Here is a 22,392-nt window from a genome sequence, read left to right as displayed (position 1 = left end):
CTTTAAAAGTAGCACACAGAAAACCAACATTTATTTACTAGTTAGATGAATTGTTTGCTAAAACAAATGGGAAAATGATTGATGTTGTTAGAAGTAAAATGCTCAGTGCCACAAAGTGGAACCAACACCCAGGCAAAAGTTTTCTCAGCAAAGCAATTTACTTCTATAAAAGGGCGCTTCCTGCATGCAAGGCGGAGGCAAGGGAGAGTGCACAGAACAAAGAGCAGGAGTTTTTTATCCCTAACGCAGACCCTGTTCCTGTGTCCTCCCACTCTGGGCTGGAATCAGACAGCACAATCTAGGCTAATTCCAATTGTTGACATCATCAAAGGAGCCAAGGGCGGGCTTTTGAAGGGAAGGATGGATACATAGGTGAAGGGAAATGCTTTGGTGTGTTTGGGCACAGTAGAGATAGGGAGGGCTGATAGATGAATGGGTAAGATTACTTTTTAGAATAGAACAAAGAACCAGAAACTGAAACCCTTTAAAGAGGAACTATTTGTTTTTCACAACAATGTAAATAAATATTGAAAGTGGGGATTATTTGCAAACACTAATCTAGAGTTCTGGATTTGGATCGGCACCTCAGGGAGAAAGGATGCAATCTCTAGCACCGACTCTAGATTCTTTATGGCTTCTTTCCCTTTGTTAATAGTGGTGGCATTACTTCAGATTGAGTATAGGAAGGTACTGGTATTGATGAAAAGTGAAGGATTTATCACATCATAAAAGGTTATATCAGCTTACTTATTTGTTTGCCATTACCTTTATGAGAAACATGGTGCTACTTGTTTTTCATAATAATCTCATCCAGTTTCCATAATGTCCCTTGGAGATATCTCAGTTTTACAATTAGACAGCCTTGGAGATGTCAAGGAACGTATCCATATGGGGCTTGAATTTGAACACAGTTCTACTGCTTCCAAATGTCAGGGGACACACTCGTTCCCATGTCAACATTCTCTTACTCAGGATCCTATCACCAATGCTTGCCTCTCCCTTTATTCTTCACTGCATGCCTTCCCTACCCCCACAATCTCCTGCCTCTTTTGTTTTTATAAGGTCTATTACAATTCATGCTAATTTTTAAAACTCATGCATTCATTGTATATCCACTGCAAAAAAAAAAACTTAGAAAATACAGAAAAACAAAAAATTGCCCAATAAAGTAAAACAAAGTGAAATGCTTGAACCATAATTCCACTACCTGGAAATAGCCATTATTGGCATTTGTAATATTGATACAACATTGGGTTGCTCCTGTTTTTCTGAACATATTAATAAGTGGATATTCTATTATAAAACTGGCTTATATCTTATATTTTATCATCTTTCCATTTCTGTAAGCAGGCATCTTCACTATTCTGCATATTTGCATTTTTAAAAGCTATTACATTAATTGAATTTTATATCAAATACCCCTGAATTTACTACTTTTAAATATTATTTGTTTTTGAGTATAGAATATTTGCTCATTATAAAAAATAACTAATTATAATAAACATAACATACAGCAAGGAAAGTCTTGGTGAATGTAAATCTGATTCTTTATTCACTTCTTTCAGGTGAAAGAGAAACCACAGCTTGATGATAACTATACAAAAATATGAGGCAGAAGGATATAAAAATTTGAAGGATATGCCAATATCCAGAATTCACTTAATTTTTATTCCAGCACAAAAAAACAGAAGACTGGGAATTTTTGTTGAAGGGTAATGGGGAAGTGAAATTCTGCTTTATAATAGATCTTATGATTGCATTGATAGATTTTATCATTTTTTTTTACTACTTATGTACCAAAACGATGGGACATTTCTTGAGGCAACTTAGCATGCTTTTAACTTATCTTTGTTTCTTCTTTATGTAATATATTTGGGAATAAATAAATAACAGTAGTAATTAATATTAATATGTAACCATCTTATTTCTCAAAAAATTAAATAATGAACACAAATATCACACAGTAAAGAATGATCTTATTTCCAAGAATGAAAATAAAAGAGAGAGAGAGAGAGACACAAATACACATTCAAACACAGGGAAGAGTAAGTAACATGAGAATGATGATTCAAAATATTCCTTCCCTAAGAAACATATCTCCAGAGAGAAGAAAAAAACAGTTCAATTGAGAAATATTTTAAATCAGGCTGTGCAAGAAGTCATTGTTCTGATATCGAACAGGTCTACACAGGACCCAGACTGAACTGGTTGACTTAGGCAGTCCTTTATTATCTTTAAATAAAATGTTTAAAAAATTGAAAAATATCTAAATGAATGCTTTATTGCACCTCTATTAAAGCCAAAGCAATCTTTTCAGAGCCTTGAGTTTAACATAATGAAATAAGTTACTAAAATTTTGTTTCATGTTTGATGAAACCAAAATAGTAAAACATCAACATTAATGAGAGCATTCTCCTTAGCAGACTTCGGGCATATTTATTTACAATGTATCAAGCTGTTTATCCATAGCACACATTTATCTGCTTATTTAGCTCATTAAGAAAAATGCAATTTGATTTTTATCCTTCATACATTAAGATTGTTGCTCCCATTTATTTCAGATGATGAAAGATGTCTACTGGCTGGATGAACAAGATGAATCTTCCATTTTTATGCTTTATAGTTAGAGCTTTATGATTAGAGAAAGAAAAAGACAGAGAAAATACACAAAACACTAGACTTGCAGAACTCAAAGGGAAAACAGAACTCTTCAAAGCCAGGAACAGAGAAATTTTAGAACAAAATGCTAAAATAAATTGTAAGGAATTTAAAAACTATTGTAAATATTTACAAATTATTCATAAAATAGTGCTTTCTTGCTGGTAAGGAGAGAAACTTACATTTAGCAGTTTTTTATTCCTCCTCTCTCTGATCTGGTATGATTACACATACCAAATATACCCGCAGCTTGCAAAAAAAATTTTATGAATAGTTCTGCTTAAAATATTACTTCAAGTTGTACAACATAAAATTTTAAATTTGGAACACAGTATTCTATGGAACAACACTGTCATTAAATATTCTGAGGGGAAAAAAAAGGATTGCATGGTTAAATTTTCAGAAAATGCTACATATATTTTATTCTTGGAGATTTATGACTGTATTTTTCTTATTAGGATTTCAATAAATATGGCAGCAAAATTTTGATAAATCTGGCAGTGAAGACTTTGTATAACCTATTATTTTCCAAATTTATTTAAACAGGAAGTCCCTTTTAAATTTAACGTCTTATAGAACAACTGTTTAAAGAAAAAGTAATATATTTGAGAAAATTCTACTGTAGATTCATTATATTTACATTACTTACAACTCTAGACCTTTGAGAATTCCCAAATTTATAAAATCCAGAAATTATACTAAGAAACAGATGTTTAGAGATTAGCTAGGCTACCTAAGTCACTTGCTTATCAAAACCAACATCACAACCCATAAGACTCATTCATGCTAGATGCCTTCATTATAATATTTTTATTTCTACAGATGTTTGTATCTCAGAACATATGGTGGTAATATTTTTATTCTCATTAAAATTGACTATTATGGATTTTTATGGTCACTGATAAGTAGTTGAAACACAAATGATAAATCTATGATGGTTAAAAATTCAAGATATAGTATAGTGACTAAATAGCTGTATGACCTAGTTATTTAACATCTCTGTGAGTCAGTTTTCACATCTACAATTTGGGATTATAGTAGTTCCCACCTTCTAGAGTTCTTATAGTATTTAAATAGATGCTTGTTAAGTTTTCAGAACAGCCCCTGTCATATAGTAAGCACTGCTTAAGTGTTGCTAAATTAAATACACAATTTTTTCTCCATCAGTCTTATGTCATAGCATAGATGTCATAGATTTGGATTTTGTTAACTTTGAATAGCCATTCTTGCTCCCCATGTGTTATATGAAGAGGAAGAAGAAGAGAAGGAGAAAGAATACTTGTCCTGCCTACGATAGCAAACACATCAACTGCTCTGCATCCACAAATTTGAGAAAGTTTTTATTTTTGACATTTGTTTAATCTGGTTTGTTAGTTTAAATGCAGGTTATCTTGGGACCACATGTATCAGAAAGTAAAGTTGGAATTCCTAGGTGCCATTTAGATTACCGGAATCAGAATCAGAACCTATGAAGGTGTTTTTCAGAAATGTTTGCTTTTTCCAGCCTGTTCAGGTTCACTCCATCAGTTTTCCCAAGTAACATAAATCTGAAAACCAGTGCTTAACTAACTAAGGAATCTTTCCCTCCAGTCATGAGAAGTCTCAAAAGTACAGTGTAGGGCTGGCCGAACTACTCCGTGTTATCTCAGGGTTGCAGGCACCTTGCATCTTTCTGTTCAGCCCTTCTGAGTGTGTGTGTACTTGTTGCTGTATGGTCACAGGGCATTGCTCTTCCTCTGGGCATCGTGCTTATATTACAGGCAGGAAGAATAGAAGGCCAAAGCGCAAAGGGAAAAAGCTTTGGTCCAGGTGAGCCTGCTCCTTTTTTAAGGAGTTTGCCTAGAAGCCTCACTATACAACTACCAATTATAATTCATTAACCAAGCCTAGGGCACCTTGCCACTGTTCACCCTTATCTCTAAGGAAGGACAGGAAATGCCATCTTGTAGTTGGGCACATTTTTATGCCCATCAAAACTGGAATAGACTCTTTGGCATACTCTACATATCAGATTTTAAGAAACTTTGCTCAAGCATCCACTTTTTTGTCTATAGAGTTCACTTGGACAAGACTGCCTTTTACCACTTACCTATTTCACAAGCTTCTTCTCCTTCAACGTTCAGTACAAGTTATTTACTCTTCTGAGAAGTATTCTCATCCTACCCTGGGCAGACTCAATCCGCTTCCCTTATTTAATATTTGTAATCCTCTATTATAGCATTAGCATATCTATAACCCAGTAGATTGAGATCAGTTTGAAGGCCAAGATAGATGGTTTATGTCTAGAGGCCAACTACAGCAGTGGACTCAATCATTGCTTAATAAATGTTGATGGAATGAATGAATGAACAAATGAATAAGTAAAAATCAGAATGAACAAACAACTAAGCCTATAAATGAAAAGTGGAACCATTAATCTTTTGGATAATATCCAAAAGATAACTATTAGAATTAGACTCTGCTATTTGGCTTTAATCATCATTCAGAGAAATATCTGCCATAGATTTGGGAAACTATTACATTATAAAAGTAAATGAAAGTAAGGAGTAAGACAGTACAGAAAATACTTGATATACAAAAGTACGTGAACTCCTCTGGTTGAGGATCTATATTTATTATCTCTGTTGCTTTACCCATGAAAGGCTTGGTTCAAAGCAAGTTTTTAGTAAATACTGAATGAATATTGTATTAAAAAGAAAAGAGAATATGAGAGAGTTAGCAGACTGTTTTTATCTGGTAAAATTCCAAGCATTACACTATTAATGTTATGGTTGTGAGTGAATAATTTTAGGGTACAATAGATAAGTAATTAACAGTAGTAATAATTATTGCTCAGAATGATGATATGTAGGAAGCTGGTATTTTTAAGTTCTTTTAAGATATGTGGAGTATCTGCAATGATCGTTGATGCTTAAGCTTTGCATTTTTATAACCATACGTGTAATATATAACTATAGAATTTTAAGAAATAATTTTATAATTACATACTGCTAGATCTAATTATGAAACCAAAGCCTTCACTCAGAAGTATATTTTGTGAGAAATTTTTTCCATCAATGAAAAAGAAGAGGTATTTCACTGATTTTGTGTATAATCAAGATATTTATTTTTTAAATAGAATTAAATTGATGATATTAATTTGCTCTGTTAAATCTGATTTGGGGCAGGAGAATGCTGGGACTTGGTCTCCTTGTAAGAAAGGCTGGCTTTATGTGCAGGGAGGTTACGTTCTCTTTAAACATATCCAGGCCCCAGACCTGGGGATTCCAGCTCCTAGAGTGCCTAGTCCACTGCTGAAACCAGGAAGGAGTATAGACAGAGAAATAAAGCTCACTTTATTTTTTTTCTGTTCAGAGGTTGATAGGGAAAAGAAAATGGAAGCCAGAAGTAGAAAATCAAGGTTTCCTTTTTTTCTTAAATAGGAATCAAAGAAAAAGGCAGGTCCTAGAAGTTGATGGAAACAGCAAGGCATGTGCCTTTCCCTGTAACCTACTGAGGTATGCTGGAACACAGCCAACTTGTGATGGCCTCACAGTAACATGTGATGGTGGCTCCCACTTTCCTGAGGCTTAAAGCTTCTGAGCCACAATGTATCACCATGTATCACAAGTTTCATGTATCACAGACACTGAATCAAGGACCAAGGTGACCAGGCAAGAAACGCTAAGGGTAAACAGCCAGACCAGTGAACCAAACGAAGAACCCAGCAGACTCAGCTGCCAGCATTGGCCGTGTGTGTTCGCAGGGGCAAGAGGATCAGGGAAGGGGACAAAGGAAGAGGCAGAGGACATCACACCCAAGGACTGCTATTTATACCACCTATAAACCCCTCACCTCCCATCTCCTCTTTTAAGAGGACACTAGCTAATGAAGTGTATCATGCGACCAATCAAGAGACAGAACATTCTTTCAGTGCACTGTTTACATTTTTGAATCACATTAAGTACACCAGTTTGAATTTTTAATCCCCTTCTCCAAACTAATCAACAAGAAGCTTTCAGGAGGAATATTACTCATGGTCTCTGAAGATCTATATTGTAGTGAGAATTAAATTTGAATTAAATTCACCATCCCCTCCACCCTAAACATGCAGGTTTACATAAGGCATTACATTCAAGCTTAAAGATAGAAACATATAAAAGCACTGGGAACAACACCAGATTTACATTTTACCAGGAATAATCCTGGTCAGGAAATTTTTGTATATGAATCCATTATGCATAAGAAAGCAAACTCTGTGCCATCTGAGAATGATTCTGCTGAATTGGGTAAAGACTTTGAAGACTCAGAACAGTAATACTATCACATCTTGGAATTTATTTGTTTCACTTAGTAAGGAGAGGATACCATTGCTTTGGATTTTATAGGGTAGATACTTGTGAAATGAAAAGATGCTTAATTTTTTTTGTCTTTGGTTTTTAGAAGAAATCAAAAGCAAATTAGGCAGGAATGGAATAAAAAGAGATTTTGGCACCTGTGATCCCAGCTACTGGGTAGGCTGAGGTGGGAAGAGCGATCGAGTCCAGGAGGTGAAGGTCACAGTGAACTGCAATTAACGCCACTGCACTCCGGCCTGGACAACAGAGTCAGACCTCATCTCAAAAAGAAAGAAGAGATTTTGGCCAGTGTTCTGTGGCTCACACCTATAATCCCAGCACTTTGGGAGGCTGAGGTGGGCAGATCACCTGAGGTAAGGAGTTCGAGACCAGCCTGACCAACATGGAGAAACCCCATCTTGACTAAAAATACAAAATTAGCCAGGCATGGTGACACATGCCTGTAATCCCAGCTACTTGGGACACTGAGGCAAGAGAATCGCTTGAACCTGGAAGGTAGAGGTTTGCAGTGAGCCAAGATCGGGTCATTGCACTCCAGCCTGGGCAACAATAGTGAAACTCTGTCTCAAAAAAAAAAAAAAAAAGAGAGAGAGAAATTTTGATGAGAAAGGCACATCTCTCATCATATATTCAAAAACATTCTTTATGTGAATAACATATGACACCACTATTCTGTATCCTCAAGGAATTAATAATCCAGTTGAAAGAAATTGTTTAAGAAAACAAACCTGAAATCATCATAGCAAAAGAAAACAGGAACTCAAAAGCTTAGTGGTTTGTCAAGGATTCATTGTAAGATTATTAAGTTCGAAGAAGAGTTCAGTATCAAGGAAGGCTCTAAAGATTATACAATAGCTTAATTAGGAAAAAAAATAAAAGAGCTTGGTGTAGATGTGGATAATCAGTACTTGCAAAAGCAAAATAAATAAAAATGAGGAAGGAAGGAAGGAAGGAAGCAAGCAAAGGAGAATTTATGGATAATCCTGAAAATCCAGTGCTGTAGTTGGCAACAGAAATAAATAACAGATAGGTAATATAGATGTAGATCAAGCTGTTCCTAAAGACCCCGAAAGAAAAGTTTATTCTTTTTTTTTTTTTTTTTTTTGAGACAGGGTCTCATTCTGTTGCTCAGGCTGGAGTGCCATGGTGAAATCATGGCCCACCACAGCCTTGACCTCCCAGGCTCAAGCAATCCTCCCACCTTAGCCTCTCAAGTATCTGGGACTATAAGTGTGCACCACTATATCTGGCTAATTAAAAAAAAATTTTTCTTGTAAAGACAGAGTCTCAATATATTGCCTAGGCTGGTCTCAAACTTTTGGACTCAAGCAACCCTCCCACCTTGGCCTCCCAATGTGCTGGGATTACAGGTGTGAGCCACTGCACCCGGCTGAAAGTTCATTCTTTTGGGGAGAAATATTAAAGACTCATTGTAGGTTCTTAAGCAAGAGAGTAACACTCAAAATAGAGTTTTAGGTGCATTTGCCTGCGTCAGGATGGAATGAAGGGAGAGGGGCAGATGATTAGCAAGAAAGTACAGAGGGTGCAATTGAACTCAGTGTGGGGATTGATACAGAAGCAATGAGAGAAAAAGGAGAAAAATTAAGAGAATTAAAATAAGGAATTGACAGAACACAATGACAGAAAAATCGAATAGCCTAACTGTTAGTCCTGTTTCCCTAGGATCATCCAATTTATATCTATTGGATAATTATTGATAATGCTCCTTCCACTTGGATGATAAATTATTTAGTCATCTTATATGTATTGAAGAATAGTTTCAGTTCAGGCAGCTGTAATAATGGAACTGCCTTGAAGTTCCTCCAACAAATGTAGGGAAGATAGCCAACAAATATAGGGAAGATAGGCATTCAGAATGAAGCAGAATTTCATTGTAGACCTGATTAGAGGGCGAAGTAGCAGGATTTCAAAGTGTAAGTGCCCAACAGATGGTTGAGACAAAAGACAAACAGATGCACATTCCAGAAACTTCGATTTTGCAATCATCTACATCTTTTGTAAAAGCCAGTTCATACCAAGCTCTGCATATTCATTCTGAATATGAGGCAATGAATCAAACAAGGGCATTGATGACATCCAGCACATTCTATCAAAGTCAATATACCATCAGAGGTCCAGAGAAGGAGTGGAAGACTACCATTCAGGGTAAATACTCAATAAAGGTCCAACTGAAGGAGTCCAAAGCTTTTTTCAACCTAACGTTCCAGCCCGTTTTCCACTATTCTCCCTCCTAAATATTTGACTATATCCAGATTAATAGAGTCACTGCCTGGTATTAATGGTGGATTCCCCTTCCTCCTTGCCCTTGCGTCTTACTGTACCCTCCCTCCACGTGTCCCCCTTCCCTTCTGAAAACCTACTCCTTGCTTCTCCTCCTGCCCATTTCCTCCCTCTACTTTAATCCCACTTAATTTCTACTTCCCCATGAAGCTTTCTTGACGACACCAACACACATGCACACTGTAGCCTATGACCTCATAGCATTTGATGTCTTTACGACTAATTAGATTTTAATTTAATCATACATTTGCACCATGACATCCATTTTTCTGTGGTTTTATATGCTCTGTAACTCCTTATTGAACCACTCTATTATTTAACTCTTAATGCACATATCTACTCTCCTCCAGGTTATATGCTATATTTCTCTGTATCTTATAACTCTTGACTTGGTGCTAGTCCTTATTTCTCAGAAACGAAACAAAATATTTTCTTGCTTTTTATGTTGATAAGTGAATTCAAATCCTATTACTAATGCATTTTCAGAATATTACTTTAACATTTACTATGAACTAAGTCAGTTGTATCCTTTTCCATACTAATAAGAATCACAACAATATCAAGAAGTCCTAGTGTTTGGAGACATTTGACACAATATATAAATTCCTTCACTTGTTTGGAAGGCATTTTTTTTTAACTGGAAATATAATACTAGTACTTTTTATATTAAACATCATACTTAATCTGCTCTTTAATGTTGTATAATACAGTGTAATGAGGTAAACAGAAAATAGTTTCTAAATTTAGAGCTTATATTTCACCAAACTAACAAGGGTACAAATCGATTCACCTACCCAAAGTGGCAACAGCACTGAGTCAGGGTGTTATTTCCTTCCCTATTCTTTGTGAATGTACTGACGGTGCTTATCGCTTAATCATCAGACAAATGCAAGAGCTTTCGTCTGTCACCCATGTCTACTGGTGCTACAAGTGAATTTACCACTAGCAGCCTCATAAGTTGTTACACAGAATGGCGCCTCTCTGTAATAACACAGGAAGTGTGAAAAAGGGTTGCTTCCAGCTTTACAGAGAAATCTACTTTAAGGTGAATATTTACAATGAATAGAATGGCAGGATTTAGACCACAATATGTCTTACACATGTGATTCAGAAATTTATTACAAAGGATTTCATTGAATTTTCAAAGGTAATTCTCAAATTCTGAATGTAGGTGTTTCTTGCATCATCTGTTTAATCTAAGCTTCAGAATATAGACTGTCATGGGAGACAGCCAGTGTAGATAAATCAAGAAATTAAACTTCATAAGCTTCATCAACAGCAAGTTCCATAGAAGTAGGTGTAATTTACTGAACATCCATCCATCTTTACCTCCAGAAACATGAGTAATGTCCTTAGGTTTTTAATTTGCACTTAGTCTATATGTTAAAAAGCTTGTGTAAGTAGCTAGAAATTAAATGAGCAGACATGTATGCTTTAAATTCAAATAGTGGCATGGGAAAATATTTTTACTATAATAAATGCATCTCTGATGTTTGCAGGGGAAATTGAATAGTATTTTATTGACTAAGATCAAACAATCCCTAATTACCACCCAGAGGCACAAAGTAAAATTCCAGCAAGTAGAGGCAGCATTAGGTTGCATCACATAAGCAGGCACTATTCTGGTATATGCTCAGGCATTTCCTTGAGGAGCTAACATAAGTTTTACCAGAAAGTCCATCTCACCAAGGCATTGTATTGCAGGGTCTCAGTTGCCTTTCTCTGCTCTCTCCGAGTTTGTTTTTTTCTTACAATTGAGGTTCAGTCAATCTCAAACAACTGGAAAACAGGAAATAGAAAACAGGTAGTTCTGGTTAATTGAAAGGCATAGATTTTTTCCCAACTTTTTATGAAATATTAATAAAATCTGTCAATCCATTATCAACATTAGTAATTCCAATATTCTGAACACAAATGAATCTTTTTAGCATGATTCTTATGTTCTGAACATATAACTTGTCAAAGTGACCTCATTCCCTCATGGATAAAATATACAAGTCTTACCCCAAGACAGTCGGGGCTTCCTTCAGGATCTGACTTTAGCCTACATTTCCTGTGACTCCCCACCACAGGCCCTAAGCTCTAGCCTTATAAATTAGCATCATTTGCTGAGTATGTTGTGTCTTTCTCATCCCTGTGGCTTTTCCCATGGAGTCAGAGTGGTTTTTCAGACTACAAATTTTGTGGTTTCACCTCTCACTTCAATCCTTCAATGTCTTCATTGACATTGTCCACAAAGTCTTCCCTGAACTGGCCCCACTTGTCTCTCCAGTGCCAGCTTAGGTCACTTCCATCCTCATTGTTTATGTCTAAACCATGATCATCTTTATACACAGGAGATTACACAGTTACACTTCAGGGCCGTTAGACATGACATGGCCTTTGCCTCTTTATGTTCCTCCTTCTCAATATGCTACCTAAGGTATTAACTCTCCTACCATCCTCCAGGCTTTAACTTAAATGTTACTTCCTTAGGAGGTATCCCTGCTTTCCTCTTTTCTCCACCCCCAAGTCAAATCTCCTTACCAAACATTTTATTGCACTTTTAAAAGACAGTTGGGATGGAAGTGACCTAATCTGGCACTAGAGAGACAAGTGGGGCAAGTTCACCCTTCAAATAAAATGAATAAAAGGTGTATATGAACAGAGACTTTATCTTTGCTCACTCTTGTACTCCTGTACCTAGCATATGGCTTGGTCCATAGTAGCTTTTTAATGAGGATTTGATTACTGATCTCTGTTGTTTCTGTTATCTAGAACTCCTTGGTGAAAAGCTATTCATTTTTCAAGACACAACTCAAATGTTACCTCCTTAGACAAATTACTCTGGGTATCTCCCTTAGCTTTTGAGACTACTTTTTTCCCAGAAGCACATTATACAAGTCATCATGGGCTGTGATGAACTTCTCTTTCAGCATGAAAGTTCTTTATGTTCATGTCCATCTCCTTCAGTATGGCTATCTTTGAGGAACAGGATTGTGATTCATTCATTTTACATGACCAAAACCTAGCATGGCACATATATATAGTGGGCATTCAAAACCTATTCTAATTAATTAATATGTTCTTGAGTTTCCCAATCATCACATTAACATTTATATGTTTTTGAATAAATGCAGTGGAAGAAGTGGAGCAAAACAAGAATAATGGGTGTCCTGAATTTAGTTGAAGCTTTGTCATTAAGTAACTGAAGGAAAAACGGGTAGCCTCTCTGAGATTCAGATTCTTTATTTATAAAACAAGAAAGATATCAGTGATGATTTCTGAAATTTCTTGTTGGTGCTTAAAAATGGTAACTAAAATAGTAAATGTAAAATGTGTAAGATATAGGACTAATTCAAAATATGTGGTAAACTTAAGCTTTCACAAGTAAATTTCTAATATTATTGTTTAATTTTAAAATGCTCTTTCTCCTAAAAGAAAATTTGGAAATATGTTGATGAATTAGAATTTGAGGGTTCACTGAACAAAACTCCCTCAGATAGCAAAACTCCCTCTATTCAGTATACTTAGTATACACTAAAATCCTGGATTAACTACCGGGAGCAAAAAAAAAAAAAAAAAAGGACTCTTGGTTTATAGCCTGGCATGTAAACAGCTTAGAAGTTTTCACTCCATCCTAACAACAAATAAGAGGCTAAAAAAAATCTGTAAAATCAATAACCTTCTTAGATTTATAGAGAAGTAAGGTCACAGGTTAAACTGCTGTCCCAAAATTGGAGACACAGACAAATACAAAGAATAACAACTTACTTGAGCACAAACAAATCAAGAAAACCTAAAGTGTAATTGATGAATTGCCAGAGGCTCCATGTGGATGGGTCTGAGAATTAAAGTTTCCTGGGGGACTCAGTCTTAGGTGGGACCTCATGTTTTATAAGTTTTAATTCCTGGATCCTTATTAGGTTCTCACGGTGATTATAGGAGAAAAATTCCTTTGTGCTTCTGATAGAGAGAAGGGAAGAAACTTTTTGAAATATACCAGTACCTTCTGTTCTTAATAAATTCTGCCCTCAGGAGAAACCATTTAACTAGTTGCTGAAAATTAAAATTGCTGGAGTTTTATCAGCAACTAACTAACCTGGGGGAAGAGATGTACCCAACTCTATCTGGTCTTCCATGTGGAAGAAGGAAAATGCCCAACTTCATCTCACTCTAGTTATCTTGTCCCATCTAAGTTGGGGGAATGTGACTGAGAAGCATGTGCGAAGTTCGCAGCCCAGAGAGACAAGCTTACTAAAAGACTGAGACCTATTAACAGGATTATAGAACACTTCTTTTACCCCACATCTTGCCATCACATTAATAAAGACCTATTTATCACAGATTCCTTCACCCAGGACTTCATGATCAGCTATCAAGAAAAAATTACAAGGCCTACTAAAAGGCAAAAACCACACTTTGCAGAGACATACCAAGCATCAAAACCAGACTTAAGACATGGTAGGAATGTTGCAATTATAAGACCAAGAATTTAAAACCACTTTGATTAATATGTTAAGGGATGTACTGAATGAAGTAGACAGCGTGCAAGAACAGGTGGTCAAGATAAGCAGAGAAATACGGATTTTCTAAGAAAGAACACCCCAAAATGCTAGATATTGAAAAACAACAACAGAAATGAAGAATTGCTTCAATGGTTTTAGTAGACTGGATGAAGCTGAGGAAAGAGTCTCTGAGCCTGAGAACATGGCAACAGAGATCTAACTGAAAAGCAAAGAAAACAGACTGGAAAAGAAAAAAGAACATAATATCCAAAAACTGTAGAACAACTTCAAAAGTGTAAATACATGCAATGGGGATACCAAAAGAAGAATAAGGAGAAAGGAAAATAGAGAAAATATTTGAAACAATAATGATTGAGGATTTCCCCAAATTAATGTCTGACACCAAACTGCAATTCCAGGAAGTGCAGAGAACACTGAGCCAGATGAATGTGAAAATATATCTATACCTAGGCATGTCATCTTCAAACGACAGAGAATCAAAAATAAAATTTTGAAAGAAGTAGGGGCAGAGAAGGGAGAGGCAAAAATAAAAATCTCGCCTTACCTATTGAGGAGCAAAGATAAGAATTTTGTCTAAATCTGACTTCTCCTTAGAAACAAGGAAAGTGGGCTGGACATGGTGGCTCATGCCTGTAATCCTAGCACTTTGGGAGACTTGGGTGAGCAGATCATCTAAGGTCAGGAGTTCAAGACCAGCCTGGCCAAAATGGCAAAACCCCATCTCTACTAAAAAAAAAATAATAGAATAAATTAGCCAGGCATGATGGTGTGGTGTGTGCCTGTAATCCCAGCTAGTCAGGAGACTGAGACAGGAGAATCACTTGAACCCAAAAGGCAGAGGTTGCGGTAAGTCAAGATTGCACCATTGCACTCCAGCCTGGGCAACAAGAATGAAACTCCATCTAAAAAGAAAGAAAGAAAAATGAAACAAGGAAAGCAAGAAAAGAGAACAGTAAAATATTTAAAGTGTTGAGAGAGTAAAAATCCCACCAACCTAAAATTCTATACCCTGTAGAACTGTCCTCTAAAAATGAGAGAGAAATGAAGACTTCCTCAGACAAACAAAAACTGGAATTTGTTGTGCCTTGCAAGAAATGTTTTTAAAAGCTCTTCAGCAAGAAGAAAAGTGATATAGGTCACAAACTTAGATGTACATAAAGAAGAGCATTGTAGAGGAATAAGTGAAGGTAAAATTTAAAAAACTGTTAATTTTTATCATATTTAATTGATCTTACAGATAACAGTTCGTTAAAAATAATAGCATAATTATATTCAGTTATGTGTATTTGTTCTTTCTGTGTGTGTGTGTTACACACACACATTTATAAGGATAGATATATGAAGTATATGTGTATATACACATATATAATTAAAATAAATGACAACAATGATACAAGAGACAAGAGGGAGGACTTAGAATTATTTTGTCATTATAAGGTATTTGTACTACCTGTAAAGTGGTATAGCATTATTTGAAAGTGCACTTGGAGTAATGGTAAAGGTATAGTGTAAATTTTGGGATGACCACTAAATATATTTTGTTATTTAAAAAGGTACAAGTGATACATTAAGAAAGGAGAGAGAATAAGATCACATCAAATGCTCAGTTAAAACCACAAAAGGCAAAAATAAGTGGAGGACAAAAATAAAATCAAATAACAAGCATAGAAAATTAAAAAACAGTAACAAATATGGTAGATTCTAATAAAACTGTATCAATAATCACTTTGAATGTCAATGCTCTAAATGTACCAGTTAAAAAAATAAAGATGGTCATAGTGGATAAAAAATATAACCCAATTATATGTTGTCTACAAGAAACCTACTTTAAATATAAAGACAGATATAAATTAAAAGTAAATGGATGAAGAAAAATATACCATTCTAATCAAATTAAAGTTGAAATTAATATATTAATTTCAGGCAGAGCAGGCTTCAGAACAAGGAAAGTTATCAGGGATAAAGAAGAGCACTACATGGGTAAGCACAGGCATAGAGTTAAAAAACAATTTTAATTATTGGAAGGGAACTACATAATGACAAAAGGTTTCATTCTTCAACAAGACATAGTTTTTAAATTTGTGTCTAAATAATAATAGAGAATCAAAATATATGAACCAAAAACTGATAGAACTGCAAGGAGAAATGAACAAATATACTATTATAGTTGGAGGCTTTAATGCCCTCTGTCAGAAATGAATAGATTCAGCGGGCAGAAAATCAATAAGGACATAGTTGAACTGCATAACACTACCAATCAATTGGAAATAATGCACATAGATAGACTACTTTATGCAACATCAACAGAATACACATTCTTCTCTAGCTCATATGAAACACTCAACAAGACAGACCATGTTCTTGACAATAAAACACACCTTGACAAATTTTTAAAAACACAAGACATATGCCAGGCACAGTAGCTCATGCCTGTAATCTCACAACTTTGGAAGGCCAAGGCAGGTGGATCACAAGAGGTTGGGAGTTTGAGACAAGCCTAACGAACATGGAGAAACCCTCTCTCTACTAAAAATACAAAATTAGCCAGGCATGGTGGCACATGCCTGTAATCCCAGCTACTCAGGAAGCTGAGGCAGGAGAATCGCTTGATCTCAGGAGGCAGAGGTTGCGGTGAGTTGAGATCGTGCCTTTCCACTCCAGCCTGGGCAACAAAAGCAAAATTCATCTCAAAAAACAAACAAATAAACAAAAAAACCCGTAAGGCATACAATGTCTGTTGTCAGGCAACAATGGAATTAAACTAGAAAATTAAAACAATAGAAATGTAGATAGCTGGAAAATACAAAAATATGTGGAGATCAAGCAATATACTTCTAACTAACTCATGGGTCCAAGAAAAAAAATCTCAAGAGAAATTTAAGTGAAATGTAAAATATAGCTTATTAAAACTTATAGAATGCAGCAAATGCAGTGATTAGAGGGAATTTTATAGCATTAAATGTATATAATAGAAAAGAAGAAATATCTAAAATCAGTTTTAGATCATCCAGTTTACAACACTGAAGAAGAAAAACCAAAAAAAGAAATACAAAGTAAGTAGAAAAAAATAAAAATAAGGACACAAATCAATGAAAACAAAAAAAAAAAAATTGATAGAGAAAATTAATGAAACAAAAAGATGGTTCTTTGAAAAGTTCAATAAAATCAATAAGCCTCTAGACAGGTAACTGAAAAAAAAAGCATAAGCAAGAGAACACAAATTACTCATATCAGGAAGGAAAGAATTACTACAGCTCCCATGGGTGTTAAAATGATATCAAAGGAATACTACGGGCTGGGCTTGATGGCTTATGCCTACAATCCCAGTCCTTTGGGAAGTCAAGGCAGGAGGATAAATTAAGGCCAGGATTTGAGACTAATCTAGGCGAAATAGAGAGGACTCATCTCTACAAAAAATAATTCAACAAAATATCTGGGTACGGTGGTGCACACTTGTAGTCCTAGCTACTCAGGTGGCTGAGGTGGGACGATTCCTTGGACCCAAAAGTTTGAGGCTTCAATGAGCTATAATCATGCCACAGCACTCCAGTCTGACCAACAGAAAAAGACACTATCTCTTTAAAAAGTTTTTTTTAGTTAAAAAGAAATACTATGAACAATTCTAGTCTCACACACTTGATAGCCTAGGTGAAATGGACCCATTCCCTGAAAGATACAATCTGCCAAAACTCACACAAGAAAAAACAGACCATCTGAATAGGCTTATATTTATTTTTAAAAAATTGAATCAATTGTTGATAACATTCCAAAACAGAAGGGATCATGTGCAGATGGTTTTACCATAAATTTGACTAAACATTTAAGAAAGAAGGAATACTAATTCACTGCAAAGTTTTTTAGAAGATAGAAAAAGAATGAATACTTTCTAACTCATTCTGTGAGGCCCAGAATTATCCTCCTACCAAAACCAGACAAAAACATTACAAGAAAAGGAAACTAGAAATCAATATCTCTAATTAACATAGATATAAAAATTCTCAATGAAATAGCTAATCAAGTCCAGCAATGTATAAAACAAATTGTATGCCATTACCAAATTGACTTATCACAAGTATGTCTACTGAAAATCAATCAATATAATTGATTTATATTAACAAGCTAAAGAAGAAAAATCACATGATTATATCAATAAATGCAAAGAAAGCATTTGACAAAACTCAACACTCATTCATGTTAACAAATTTCAGTACATTTGGTCTAAAGCAAAAATTCCTTAACCTGATAAAGAATATTTACAAAAACTCTACAGCTAATATTATATTCAACAGTGAGAAACTTGAAGTTTTCCACTAAAATCAAAAGGAAAGCAAGAATGTCCCTTTTAACCACTACTTTTCAATATTTTACTGGAAGAGCTAGCTAATGCAACAAAGAAAGAAAAGAAAACGTATACAGATTGGAAAAAAATAACTAAAACTCTCTTTGTTTGCAGCGGACATGATCATCTATATTAGTCTGTTCTCACGTTGCTATGAAGACATACCTGAGACTGGGTAATTTATGAAGAAAAGAGGTTTAATTGACTCACAGTTCCACAGGCTGTACAGGTAACATTGCTGGGGAGGCCTCAGGAAACTTACAACTATGGTGGAGGGTGAAGGAGAAGCAAGCACATCTTTCAATGGTGGAAAAGGAGAGAAAGAGAGTGTAGGAGGAAGTGCTACACAGTTTTGAACAACCAGGTATCGTGATAACTCTCTCATGACACAGGACTAGGGAGATGTTGCTAAACCATTCAAAACTACCCCCATGATCCAATTACCTCCCACCAGGTTGCTCTCCCAACACTGGAGATTACAATTCAACATGGCCCCTCCCAAATCTCATATACTTTGTATATTTTTAAACCAAACATGACTTTCCAGTAATCCCACATGGTCTTGACTCATTCTAGCATTAACTCGAATGTCCAAGCCCAAAGTCTCAGCTGAGCCAAGGCAAGTCACTTCTGCCTATGAGCCTATAAAATCAAAAGCAAATTAGTTACTTCCAAGATACAATGGGGTTTCATGCATTGGGTAAATGCTACCATTTCAAAAGGGAGAAACTGGCCAAAAGAAAGAGACTACTGGCCCCATGCAAGTCCAAAACCCGGCAGAAAAGTCATTCAATCTTAAAGCTCTGAAATAATCTCCTTTGACTGCATGTCTTACCACCAGGTCATGCTGGAACATCCTATGGCCAATCCCATGGTCTTGGGATATTCTGCCCCTGTAACTCTGCATGGTGCAGCCCCTTCAGCTGCTTTCACAGGTTGGTGTTAACTGACAGTGGCTTTTCCAGGTGCATAGTGAAAGCTGTCAGTGGATCTACCATTCTGGAAGCTGGAGGACGATGGCCCTCTACTCACAGCTCCACTAGGCAGTGCCCTAGTGGGGATCTTGTGTAGGGGCTCCAACCCCACACTGCCTATCCACATTACTCTAGTAGAGGTTCTCCATAAGGGCTGGGCCTCTGCAGCAGACTTCTGCCTAGACATCCAGGCATTTCCATAAATCCTCTGAAATCTATGTGGAGGTTCCCAAAGCTTACCTCTTGTCTTCTGCACACCTTCAAGCCTAATACTATGTGGAATCTGCCAAGGCTTGAGGCTTGCAACCTCTGAAGCAGTGGCCTGAGCTGTATCTTGGCTCCTTTTAGCCATGGTTGGAACTGGAGTAGCTGGGATACAGGGTGTAATGTCCCAAGGCTGCACAGAGCAGTGGGGACCCACAAAACCATTTTTCCCTCCTAGGCCTCTGGGCCTATGATGGGAGGGGCTGCTGTGAAGGTATCTGAAATGCCCTGGAGACATTTTCTCCATTATCTTGGCTAGTAATATTCGGCTCTTCTTTACTTACGCAAATTTCTGCAGCCTTGAATTTCTCCCTAGAAAATAGGTTTCTCTTTTGTACTGCATGGTCAGGTTGCAACTATTTTAAACTTTTATGCTTTGCTTCCTTTTTAAATATGTTTCCATTTCAGATCATTTCTTTCTTTATGCAAATGAGCATAGGCTTTTAGAAGCAGTCAGGCCACATATTGAATACTGCTCCTTATAAATTCCTTTTGCCAGATACTGTAAACCATCTCTCTCAAGTTCAAAGTTCCACTGATCTCTAGAGCAGAGGTGAAATGCTGCCAGTTTCTTTGCTAAAGTATAGCAAGAGTGACTTTTACTCCAGTTCCCAGTAAGTTTCTCATCTCCATCTGAGACCACCTCAGCTTGGACTTCATTGTCCATATCACTATCAGCATTTTGGTCACAACCATTCAGCAAGTCTCTAGGAAGCTCCAACCCTTCCCATATCTTCCTGTCTTCTTCTGAGCCCTCCAAACTGTTCCAAACTCTGCCCATTACCCAGTTCCAAAGTCGCATCTACATTTTCATGTATCTTTATGGCAATACCTCACTCTCGTACCAATTTTCTGTATTAGTTTGTTCTTGTACTGCTATAAAGACATCCCCAATACTGGGTAATTTATGAAGAGGTTTAATTGACTCACATTTCAACAAGTTGTAGAGGTAGCATGGCTAGGGAGGCCTCAGGAAACTTACAATCATGGCAGAAGGCACTAGGTAAGCAAGCAGGTTTTACCATGGTTGAGCAGGAGAGACAGAGAGGGATAGGGAAGTGCTACACGCTTTTAACAACCAGATATTATGAGAATTCCATCATGTGACAGCCACTGGGGGAGTGGTGCTAAACCATTAGAAACTACCACCATTGATACAGTTTGGCTGCGTCTAGGTTCCCCACACAAATCTCATCTTGAATTGCAGTGCCATAATCCTCATGTGTGGTGGGAGGCAGCTGGTGGGAGGTAACTGAATCATGGAGGCAGTTTCCCCCATGCTATTCTCATAATAGTAAATTGTCACAAGATTTGATGGTTTTATAAGGAGCTTTGACCTTTGTTCGGCTCTTATTCTTCTCCTTCCTGCTGCCATGTGAAGGACATGTTTGCGTCCCCTTCCACCATGATTCTAAGTTTCCTGAGGCCTCCCAGCCCTGCAGAACTGTGGTTCAATTAAACTCTTTCCTTTATAAATTACCCAGTCTCCAGAATTTCGTCCTAGCAGCTTGAGAAGGAACTAATACTGTAAATTGTTACCTCGGAGAGTGGGACACTGCTGTAAAGATATCCAAAAATGTGGAAGCAGTTTTGGAACTGGGTAATAGGCAGAGGTTGGAACAGTTTAGATGGCTCAAAAAAAGATAGAAACAAGTGGGAAAGGTTGCAATCTCCAAGAGACTTGTTGAATGGCTTTGACCAAAATGCTCATAGTAATATGGACAATGAAGTCCAGGCTGAGGTGGTCTCAGATGGAGATGTGAAACTTGTTAGGAACTATAGTAAAGGTCGCTCTTGCTATGCTTTAGCAAAGAGACTGGCATCTTTCCCTGCTGCCCTAGAGATTTGTGGAAATTTGAACTTGAGGGAGATGATTTATGGTATCTGGCAGAAAAAATTTCTAAGTGGCAAAACATTCAAGAGGAAGCAGAGCATAAAGCCTTGCACAAATTGCAGCCTGACGATGTGATCGAAAAGAAAAACCTGTTTTCTGGGGAAAAATTGAAGTTGGCCGCAGACATTTGCATAAGTAACAAGGAGCTGAATGTCAATCACCAAGACAATGAAGAAAATGTCTAAAGTTATGTCAGAAACTTTCATAGCAGCATCTGCCATCACAGGCCCAGAGGCCTAGAAAAATTCACCCTAGGTCAGTAATAACTAATAACTCCCCAGCATGTGACTGACCCATTTTTTTGAGTCAGAGTCTCGCACTGTCACCCGAGTTAGTGCAACCTCCACCTCTTGGGTTCAAGTGATTCTCCTGCCTCAGCCTCCTGAGTAGCTGGGATCACAGGCTCCACCACCACGCCTGGCTAATTTTTTGCATTTTTAGTAGAGATGGGGTTTCACTAGGTTGACCAGGCTGATCTCAAACTCTTTGCCTCGTGATCTGCCTGCCTTGTCCTCCCAAAGTGCTGGGATTACAGGCATGAGCCACCACGCCCAGCCTAGTGGCCCATCTTAAAAGCAGACCCTGCACACCTCAATTTAATTGACATTGGGTATGGTAGGACTCAGCCCAAATGGCAGATTCATGAGATAAATAAATTACTTTTATTGATTTAAGTCACCAATTTTGGTATGAAACAAGAGATAACTGGCACATATTTAAATCAAACAATACAAAAATGTATTTAATACAGTATACGATGTAAACTTGCTTACTTAAAGGTGTCTATTAAGGAATATTATAAAATGGAGGTTAAGATCACAGATGTAGAAGCCAGGCTGAGTTTGAATCCTAGATCTGCTACTTTTTAGCCACGTAATATAAAGCAAGTTACTTAACCTCCCTGTAACTCAGTTTCTCATTTTAAATGGAGATAATAATTGTATCCACTTCATAGAGTTGTGGTCAGAATTAAATGAGTTCCAGTTTCCCAAATGGGTCATAATATTCATTATAACCAAGCCTTTGTAGTAGATGTTCCTGCACCTCACCACTCCTTCATTTAGGTCTCAGGTTAGCTAGTCCATTCTCTAAGAAAGTTTTGACCTCTCAAGTTCAG

General features: G+C 36.7%; 1 long non-coding RNA gene across 4 annotated transcripts in view; it reads right to left on the bottom strand.

Moving 5' to 3' along the window:
- Nucleotides 1-22,392, bottom strand: part of LOC105728795 (uncharacterized) — a 528,968-nt gene that overhangs the window by 138,931 nt on the left and 367,645 nt on the right. For all 4 annotated transcript variants that reach the window (XR_010342957.1, XR_010342956.1, XR_010342958.1 and 1 more), the window contains one exon: nucleotides 10,983-11,075. This is a non-coding gene — a long non-coding RNA (uncharacterized LOC105728795). The remainder of the gene's footprint in view (nucleotides 1-10,982; nucleotides 11,076-22,392) is intronic.

The sequence above is a fragment of the Aotus nancymaae genome, unplaced genomic scaffold, assembly GCF_030222135.1.
Source record: "Aotus nancymaae isolate 86718 unplaced genomic scaffold, 86718_ANA_hifiasm-v0.15.2.pri h1tg000016l, whole genome shotgun sequence".
In the NCBI taxonomy this organism is placed as follows: Eukaryota; Metazoa; Chordata; class Mammalia; order Primates; family Aotidae; genus Aotus; species Aotus nancymaae.
This window is presented reverse-complemented; position numbering and strand designations above follow the sequence as displayed.